Genomic DNA, 10,841 nt, shown 5'->3' on the forward strand with positions numbered 1-10,841 from the left:
AAGGCAAACTAAACTCTCGGTATCTAACAAAGAACTCTTTCTACGTGCTCCAAAGACGTTAAAAACTGGGCAAGTAAAGCATATACAGAAGGCAGCAGTACCAAGACATCTTGGTCTCGGCAAGGACTGCTTGTCCAGATGAACAATTCTGGAAAGATGAGGAAGAATGCCTCGAATAAAGATAACATTAATGCTGTAAAGGCTTTCTTCCGCCGCAGTGGCATTTCAAGGGAGCTTCCATGTGGAGCACAGAAGAAGTCAAAATCAAAACGTGTCCTCGAGTGCTCACTGAAGAAAGCATATAAACATCGTCCACAGGAAGATAAACCATCAGCAAAAATCGCTCTTTCCGCATTCTGTAAACTTAAACCTAAGAATGTCAAAACCAAGGCCACCACCAAACTCAAGCTGTGCCTCGGTGAGCACTGTATCTTGGGGGGGGGGGGGGGAAGGAAAAGAGATGGGTCTCTCATACTATCCAACAGTTTAGAGGCCCTGGCAGTTAGGGGGGAGCAACAAGGAAAATCCTAAGTTCCTCCAAAGGCTCCATCTGTTGTAAGGCATGATGCTGAAGACAGACTACAGCACCACAGAGGAGATGTTGATGACCAACGGCATCTCCTTGGGCTGTTCAGAATCCAGTTTGGACAGTACAAGTAGGTTACTCCCAAAATGTGAATTTAAACTAGAAAAGCAATTAGAACATACTGAACACCTCTTTTTACAGATAAAAACTCTGTGTTTGTTACATTCAGATCAAACGACTAACTGTCGTCTGGCACACGCTACTCGCTCCAGCAAGCTACTTAAAGCAAATGTAATTCACATATCGTTCTTTCTCGTCTTGTCAACTGCATGCTGGAGGACATGTGTAGAGCTGCAGTTTCATGATCAAGTTTGTCAAAACATGACGCCGACTGGACTTTCAAAACTAAGACTTGTTGAATATCAAGTTTCTGCATAATTCGATGCCACTGTGATGATCCAGTGTTTGACAGTTTAGAGGCCCTGGCAGTTAGGAGGGAGCAATAAGGAAAATCCTACATTTCTCTAAAGACTTTTTCTGTTGTACGGCATGAAACCGTTGAGAGATTGCAGAAACATGAAGCTGGAGATGTTGACGACCCACGGTATCTCCTTGGGCAGTTCAAGATACAAATTGGACAGTACAGGTACAAGTAGGTTACTCCCTAAATGTGATTTTAAATTAGAGAAGTGATTAAAACTTTCCGTTTCCTTCGCAACCCAATCTTTCAAATCAATTCTTCCCTTTGTTGTCTTATTTGCCTTATTGTCTCAAACCAGGAAAAGGCCTATAGAATACATCATTCTGTTTCCTTGGAAGATGACAAGGAGATAAGTATAGGTTTATCACATTAATGATGAAGAATGCATTTTTAATATGGAAACACTACAATGTATGCAGCAGAAATTGACACTGACTATATCAGAAGATGGTGTAAGAAATACTACTAAACAGAATGAGAGAGAGAGAGACCAAGATAGCATGGGCAACTAAACCAAAGGTATCTTGCTCCATACAAGAATGTTTTAATTGGTAATAATGATAAAGAAGAGTCTCTGAAATCAGTAATGTGAAACTGTGTATAACAGGCCTATGTACAAGACTGACACATGGATCCTTTAGTCAAGAAGAGGGGATCAAGCTCACTGGAAACTATGAGGACAAAATTGACCCTAAGTCAGATGAGACTAGAAATCCATACCTGCCAACATTTCAAGATGAAATATCTTACTCGTGGATTGCAAAAATCTTATTTTATATGAAAACTGAACTTAAAAATCTTACTTTCAGTCAAATCTTCAGAAAATACACATGAAAGGTATATCTAAATATTTTTTTAAAATCTTACCGGGTATTTCTCTGACAGAAAATCTTATTTTGCTATTTTTAATGTAAAAAATCTTACTGAATCTGATAAAATCTGATTAGTTGGCAAGTATGGAAATCTCTTCAAAGAACTAAGGGAGCACAACAGTCAACTGGCTTAAAGTAACTGGTCACTGAACTAAGAGAAAGGCCAGCTATGAGCAGAGATGGACAATTTAAAGACAATGGGACTAGCAATCTCTTCAAAGAACTGAGAAAGCACAACAGTCAACTGACTAAAAGTAACTAGTCACTGAAAAAAAAAGAGAAGGGAAGGAGCACAATTGCTTGAACACTTGTTATGTATACGTGTTTCAAAATTATGTAATCAATTGACATTTGACAGGAACAATTTCGCCTGTAGTGTTGATGATGTGCATGAACATATATACATGTGTAAATTCCTAGGCAGAGACAGGGCACAGTTCCTTAATTTTTATCAGCAAGGGATAACTGTGAGAACAGCTATTTATAACAACCTTAAAGCTAGAAAGTTGTGTGTGCATTTTAATTTCACAAATTCTGCTAGAACAAAGATTTGCAATTTTATCAAAATTAATAGAATAGTAATTATCAACACTTAATGCACTGGTTTTTAATGGTAATTGCACGGGCGTAAGCTCCAATCTGTGCGATCATGAAGCGAATATTTATTTATATTATTTATTTATTTATATTACTCCCACACATAGCATTTTCGTAAACACAATTTTTTCTTATGGTATGAATGTGCACTGCCATCTTGGTTAACTTTAGTTCACATTTTTTTATTTTTTATTATTTATTTTTTTTTTTGGGGGGGGGGGATGGTTTCTTCAGTTTCATCAACAGGAAGCTTTCGGCTGATGCATGGTGATGCAGTGCAGCTCTCTCAACCCTCCCTTTCTAGGGTCATTACACGTGTGAGCTGAAATTGCTCGCTGGAGGGAAAGAAGTATCACCTTTCCTTCCACTCCTGAGAAGATTCGAGAAGTTTAGGAAGCGATATAGGAGTACAGTGGCTTCCCGGGGGTGATCGGCTGCATCGACTGTACCCACATACACATCCGCAGTCCAGGTGGAGAAGTGGCTCATCTCTTCATCAACCAAATGAGACGTTTCTCCATTAATGTCTAGGTACACCCACATACATTTTAAATAATTTACTATGTTCAAGTCGTGTTAGATTATATGTTATACAAGGACATATTATTCATGCAAATAATATCGCTTTTCATTGCATTTAAAATTTTCCTGAACTCCGTCACGTGAGAAATTATTCCAGTTATGCAATTATTATTTAGATAGTCTTTTGCAATCTGCATTTCAAATTCTTTGCCTTACAGGTTCACAGGAGGGTGATGTGTTCGATATCTTTATAACTAGAGAGTGAATATAGAATTTAACTCTTCTAAGGTTGCATGGACTGTACTATTCATTCAAGGGATGTAGTTCAAAGAATCAAAGGAGTGAAGGATGGAATAATTATTGCTGAATGAATCATATTCCCTTCAATAGAACACACTTGAATAAATAATGCATGCTTTAACACACATTCTCCTGCAGAGTTCTGATAGATCTTATGAGAAAATGTTTCAGTGTTAATTCTCTGTTACATATAACATTATACCCTAACTATTCTAACAAGAAAAAAAAAAAATATTGTAAACTTGATATTTTGCTTGACTGTTGGGCTTGGGTATATACGCATCAGTCACATCCACGTTCGACTGTACAATTTTTTGCTAGGTCCCTATATACACTGAGCAAACTTCTTTTTCCAGATTCTTGATAAGAACGGCGAAGAAGTCTACAGCCAAACTCTGCCTGACAGATATGCAAACAGACCACTCCATCTTGAGAATATGTCCCTTGCAGAGTTTGCCAAGTGGTTTGTTGCTGATGACAGAGAGAAGGAAGATGACAATGTGGCAGATTATCATCCAGATCTCCAGATCTCCTGGAAAACCTGACAGAGAATGATAGACCAAGTCATATCAAACTGGTAAATGGAAGGGGTAAAATGAAGATGGGATGTTTTAAGATATCAAAAGTTCAACGAGGCTTAACATCTAGAAAGATACCGTCACCACAAGCTGATGCTCTATCACCCTTGGCAAAAATAGAGAAGTTGACCTCAAGAATGGACATGCCTCCAACATAAGTCATTATCATGAAGCATGTGATGCTATCGCTACTAGAAGGGAAGAGCTTGAATCATGTGCGGTGCTGATATACTGAAGGTGCTCTTGTTCTAGCCACAAGGGTAACCCCCCTTCAATGGGGTGAGTTCCGCAGGCTAGGACAGAGCCCAGGGGAGCCCCGTGGCCCCTGGCCCCGTGGCCCCCATTCCAGCTGTGGGTCATCAACCACAAAACTACCAACACCCATGGAGCAGCGAGAGTGTGCATCCGTGATGTTGTCTACCGGAAGCTAATGTCATACATCCGGAACGTTCGCCAAGAAATTATACGTTAATCCCATAGAAATTAGTGGGAAGTCCAAAAAGTACCTAAAATTTTGTGTTAATCAATTTTAAGAGAGAGACACAAAGAAAAAGAGAAATACTCCATATGACCTCAGTAAACACCCCAGTGTGATACCAATCACAATTACTGAGATCAAATTTTCTGTTTTGGAGCGTAGACCTAGAATGGAAATAGCGCAGCAGCAGTTACTTCAGTACCCCTCAAACTACACTGTATGCATGTGTGGCAATTGAGAAAGTAGTGCAATGGTGTTTACGTAAGGATTGAGGTGGTGTTTGGTGTCCTATTTTGTGTGTGGCAATTGTGAACGTGCATTGCTACTACTCGGTACTACTAACGTTTTCAGTATATAGTTATATGGATAACAATTGGCAAGAGGTTTTTGAAAATGAAGTAGGATGGTTACATCTGTTATTTTTCATTGAAGCACACAAAGCAGACATAATTTCTCTGAAGGAGCTAGTTAAAATTTTTATATATCAACAATAAGGATGTGCGCCGTAGTGTATGAGTGGGTGCTGTGTATGTGTGGTCTCATGCATACATGCTTGTGTGCCATCATTGTAGCTTTTAGTAACTAAACTTATTGTGAGATGCACTTAATTTGGGTTATTTAGGATAATAGAGAAAATTTCCTTTAATATTTGTTTTATAGTCAAATCTGACATATTGCAAGTAGCAAGAAAAAAATGTATTGATTGCAATATTTTGTCATCTTTGACTTAGTTCTAACTAGGACTTCAAGATTTAGAATCTAGATTGATTGGAAATTATCCATCAGTTTAAAGGGATACATCTACTATGAAGTTGGGTTGTTTTACTTATTCTTAGTTTAGGCTTTATTCTGTTTAAGGCACCCAGAAGACCACATTACGCATCTCCAGCACCAGCAGTGCAGAATCTCTCTATAAAGGGGAGAGATGGGGCATCCATCCGGGAACACAGAGAGACAAAGATTCTTGCAAGAACTCAACTTAACGAAAGCGGACTTGCTGACGATAGCAACGATAGCGACTGGTTAGAATGGGTTGGAGTGGATATGGGGGTGAAGGAGACGTGGTTAGAGGGGGAAGACATAGGGGTGGGGGACGTGGTTGTGGAGGGAGAGGGGAAGGGGGCGGTGAGGAGGGTAGCATAGGAGTGGAGGGAGAGTGGGGTAGCGTTGAAGATAGGAACGGTGATGGGGGGGGGGTGTTGCAGGGAGAGAGCAGGAGGGGGGCAATGTTGAGGAGAGGGAGCCAACACTGCGGAATATTTGAAAGAAACTTAAAGAAACGGAATCTATGCTAATTGACCTCAGGAACAGAATGGAAAGGCCACAGGCACAGGCGATCCAGGAAGGTGCAAGGGAGGACGTGGGTGTTCGGGATGGCGGTCTGCCAGAGCATGAGCTCCTGTTAATGAAGGCGCGACCACATTCCGAGCAAAATTTCGCAAAGAAATTGATGACCGCCCTCGTGCCAGGCGATATTCTGGCAGGCTCTAATTGCACGGGGGCGCGGGTTCATAATTCGAGGAGGGGGGGCCGTGCAGTTAATTAATGCACAGACACTGGAATACGTCATCAAAACGACGTACAGACTGTTTGCTATCGAGGCGTGTGACAGAAGAAAAGTATACTCTTAAGATCGTGAACGCCATCAATATGCATTGTCGGCGCCTTCATGTAACTGGTTACAACGCGCGACTGCTTTTGGACAAAGTTTTGAGGGGTAAGGGATCAAAATTCATGAAGAAAATTGTAATTAAAACGTAATGTCCTAATCTATTCGAAATTGTCTATTTTTCACGTGTAATGGTTTTGATATTTTTTTGTCTTCGGCGCTTGATTAATTTCCTATATAATATTTCAATAGAATGATGGAAATGCGTCACTAAGCCGTGGTATTAGGCCTTCATAATTTCTATCATCTCGACTCCATGTCCATACATTATAGCAAACATGACGGGAGTAACCAAGCATAGGTATTTGTGAGTTCCTGTTGTTTTGTTTGTTTGTTCGTTATTGAGGGGTGGGGTGCGTACTTGTGAGCGGGAGGAATGAATCTAGATGTGGTTTGCATCTGGATGGGATACTGTACTATACATTATATGGGAATAGGGGACAGGGCTTGCAACAGGGAATAGGTAAGGGGGAATTCAACGGAGGGAGGAAGGCTATCATGGCAGGCCAAAAAGTGAGCGGTAAAATTAGACATTTCTGTTTGGGTCATGATGATGACTTTTGTACTGATCTTTGTTCACTCTGTTTTAGATCTGAAACTGAAATTCATGTAATTTACTTGTTTCATTTTATGTCAAATAATCTACCTTAATTCTTATTTCGAAAGCCACATTTTTAAATGAATCAACTAGCTGAGAACTATGTGTTTATTTGTGATGAGTTGTGATATGTTACAAAAATATGTTTCATTTATCATGTTAATTGACAAGAGATACTCTTCAAAAGACGTCCCCATTACTGGGGAACAGCAAACTGCAGTGAAGGAATCTAAAATTTTGCTGCCAAGAGTGCCTAATTGGGCAGGTAGGGACATATCAAACGCCACAAAGTAGGAAAGGCAGAGAAAATAAGTGAAAGTGTTCTGACCCAAGAGGAGTTGGGAAAATGCACGCAACCAATGGAAATTGCTGCTGTAAAAGCTGTTGACAAACTGATGGAGCAGACAGACATATCTTGGCATAAAGTCAGGGATCTCTGTGATTACCTGCTTCTACATGTATTTCTATCATATGCTCACAGAGGAGGTGTTCCATCAAATATGACTATTGAAGAAGTTGAAAAGGCCGAGCATCATGCAGAAGAAGGGGTGTCTGTCATTGAGATGGAAAATCACAAGACTTAAGATATTGTACCTTTAGAAAGGCCCACAATGTCCTAAATAGTGCTGCTTACAACTGGCTGCAAGTGTGCTTCAAGTTTAGCAAATGCAGATCTCCTGGATACCAGGATGACCCTCAAAGGCCTGTGCTACTAGGCACCTGCCTAGTAGCAAAGTGGGATCAAAGCAGAGATTGACAATTCAAAAAAATGGGACAAGCAATCTCTTCAAAGAACTATTAAAGGAAGCACACAACAGTGAACTGACTTAATGTACCAGGTCACTAAACGAAGAGAAAAGCCAGCTACGAGCAGAGATTGACAATTTAAAGACAATGGCCCGAATTCACGAAGGTGGTACAAATGAAACCATGGTTTAAACCATGGACAAAAACCATGGAATGCCAAGTGTCGCATGCCGATATTTCGCTACGAAATCAGTCATTTCGTCGATGAAATGATTATTTTGTAAAGAAATGACAACATTTTGTAACTAAATGAACATTTCGTCCACGAAATGATAATTTCGTTAACGAAACAGTCATTTTGTCGACGAAATGACCAATTTCGTAACGAAATATTCTGTTTGACACTTGGCGCTCCATGGTTTTTGTCCATGGTTTAGACCATGGTTTTGTTTGTACCACCTTTGTGAATTCGGGCCAATGGGACTAGCCACCTCTTCAAAGAACTAAGGAGACACAACAGTCAACTGGTCAAAAGTAACTGGTCACTGAACACAGAGAAAGGCCAGCTATGAGGAGAGATTGACAATTTAAAGACAATGGGACTAGCAGTCTCTTCAAAGAACTGAGGAAGCACAACAGTCAACTGGCCAAGAGTAACTGGTCACTGACCAAGTGCTAGCTATGAGCAGAGGAAGACATTGACCTTCGTTCTGCTAAAAACTAAGACCGAGTTTAAACCCATGTCTGGTCTAAAGTGGGTTTAAACCTGGGTTTAAAACACCTAGCTTAAACCCACTTTAGACCCAGGTTTAATTTGTGTTCTAAAGTCTAGTTGTGGTCTAAATGGGTTCAGATGAAACCTACCCAGGGGGAAGTTTAATCTGAGTTTAACGATGGCTGAGTTATAAGATGCTCCGCAGTGTCAAGCGAGATATCGAGAAATAGTCAATTTAGCTGATCAAGTTGTTGAGCAACCACTTTGACAGTATCGCGCAAACGACTTTGATATGTACAATGAAGGGGAATTTCTGCAGCGATGTCGTTTTACGAAGCTCACTGTTGCTGTAATCACAGATCAATTGAATTAGCTCCTTGTCTCAAACCGAAACGCACTGACCGTATTCCCCAGCAATTACAGGTTCTTGCAGCCTTACGATTCTCTGCAGTCAGTGAGTACAAATTACAATCGTAGTTCTAGTTCTGTTCTATCTGTGCGTTTCTTAAACTTGAACATGACTTTTCTTCACAGCTGTTATTGCTCATAAACTCTGATTAATTTAGCAAGAGGAATAATACTCTATAGTGAAATAACATATGACTTATGGGGCACACGTACCCACACGCACGGGAACACGTACGTGCCCGAACACGTATTGTCTTGATGACACGGACCAGCAGGGCCGTGGTGTCATGGAGCGGAGGCCGAGTCTAAACCGAGAGAGAGAAGCCAGGACCCGGACCGGAACGGACCACCCACCTAGTCCCTCCCAGATCCCCAGCGTGCGGTAGTGAGGGAGATCCCCCTAGACCGTCTCCTGTTGGAAACAGATGCGCCCCACCTCGCCCCTCATCCCGGCATGCGTTACAACATGCCACGCTTCCTGGGTGAATTCACATAACTGGAGGATGTGGGGAGATCAGAACTGAGCATTTCAGCACTGTTCCCAGAAACAGAAAGTGACAAAAGTTAGGATGAAGAGAAACAAGAATTCAGACAGAAATAATTGATGATAAATGTTTCAGACAGATTTGACCCAATGTGTGATATGCCCAGCATGCTACTTTAAGCATTTGAATATTGATATGTATGTGGTTGTTATCGAGACCAATTGTTTGGTATTTAATGTGTACTGTGAAATGTTTTCTTGGTTGAAGTGAGGAAAAATTAAATTATGTTTAAATGTAAGAATATGTATAGTATGGTATAATTAATGAGGGTGTATGTCAGGCGCTTAGGAACTCTGTAGTAAGTGTGGTAAAAAATGTAAATTATTATTATCATTATGTGTTAGCCAGTTCTCGGCTTAGCGGTGGAAAGTTTGAATACCCTAATGTTATTTTTCGGTACCTTTACAAAAGAGTTTACATGTATAACTATCAGAACTTAGCTCAACATTGCCAATAATGTCAGGGAGGGGTATAGTTGCCGGCTGCAACAACAGTTTGGAGGATAGTGTCAGTGTGTATCTCATTCCTTAGGATACAAGTCTTGGAAAGATTTGGACTGAAAACGTAAAAGTGACGAGAGCAAACTTATACGGCCCTAGAGACTATGAAATTGTGTTAAGTTGTCCACCCCCCCCCCCCCCCTGTTAAGTTAAGTTATTAAAAATAGGTTTCTACATGGTGTTAATGATTTTACCTCACCCTCAGTATACAGGGGGTGGGAATCTAATTTTACATGGCGGATAAAATTTATCTAATAGTAATCTAAGTTGTAATGTTAATTTTGTATGTTGGATTAGGGTTTGGGAATGTCTTTGCTTTTATACTTCCAATTATATAACGTTTGAGTAATTTTGTGTTTTAATTGTTGGTTGATAGTACACTTCTGGTTCTCCTGTGCTAACTGTTGTTTAATTTTTGGGGTGCTATGATGATTTAAATTTCATAAATTGAATTATTGTTGATCTCTTTTCCAGATTTCTCGCTCGCTATAGGGAGACCAAAAACATAATGCCAAAGCCGAGACCGCGTCCAAAAAGTAAACTAGATCCATACGCCCAGCTCATCGACAAGGCGTATGACAACGATAATGAGCTTAGCGCTTCCAAGTTTCGACAGATTCTCATCGAGCTGTATGGCGTGAGTGTGTCTACTTTGACAATCAAAAGATACCAGCGTCAGCTTGGTTGGATTACTTGTCGCCCTAAAGTGGTGCATGTGGTTCGCGAGGTTAACTGTCAGCTTCGAGTGACCCAATGTAAGGCCTTAATGAACCAGTCCTTGATACAGGTTGTAGAGAGCTTCAGCAACGTGATATTTTCAGATGAATGTTCCACGCAGCTGTTTCGAAATGATCGAGTCAGCTTTCGGAAAAGGGGCAAGCCGCAAAAATTCTCCAAGCGTCCAAAACATCCCGGGAAAGTACATGTGTGGAGTGCCATTTCCCGACGCAGGGCTTCACAATTCCTGACTTTCACCGGTAACATGAATGAAGATTCCTATTGCGAGCACGTTCTCGAGGGCACCCTGAAGCCATTCATCCATGCCAAATTTCCCGACAGCCACCGCTTCAAGCAAGACAATGACCCCAAGCACGCTTCGAGAGCTGCGAGGTCCAGCATGGAGCGGAATGACATTGTCTGGTGGATAACTCCACCAGAATCACCAGATCTCAATCCCATTGAAATGATGTGGGCACAGAAGGAAGGCAGACAGGGTACTAAATGATACCCAACATTATGTGTTAGCCAGTTCTAGGCTTGGTGGTGGAAAGTTTGAATACCCAAATGTTATTTTTCGGTACCGTT

The sequence above is a fragment of the Diadema setosum genome, chromosome 13, assembly GCF_964275005.1.
Source record: "Diadema setosum chromosome 13, eeDiaSeto1, whole genome shotgun sequence".
Lineage (NCBI taxonomy): Eukaryota > Metazoa > Echinodermata > Echinoidea > Diadematoida > Diadematidae > Diadema > Diadema setosum.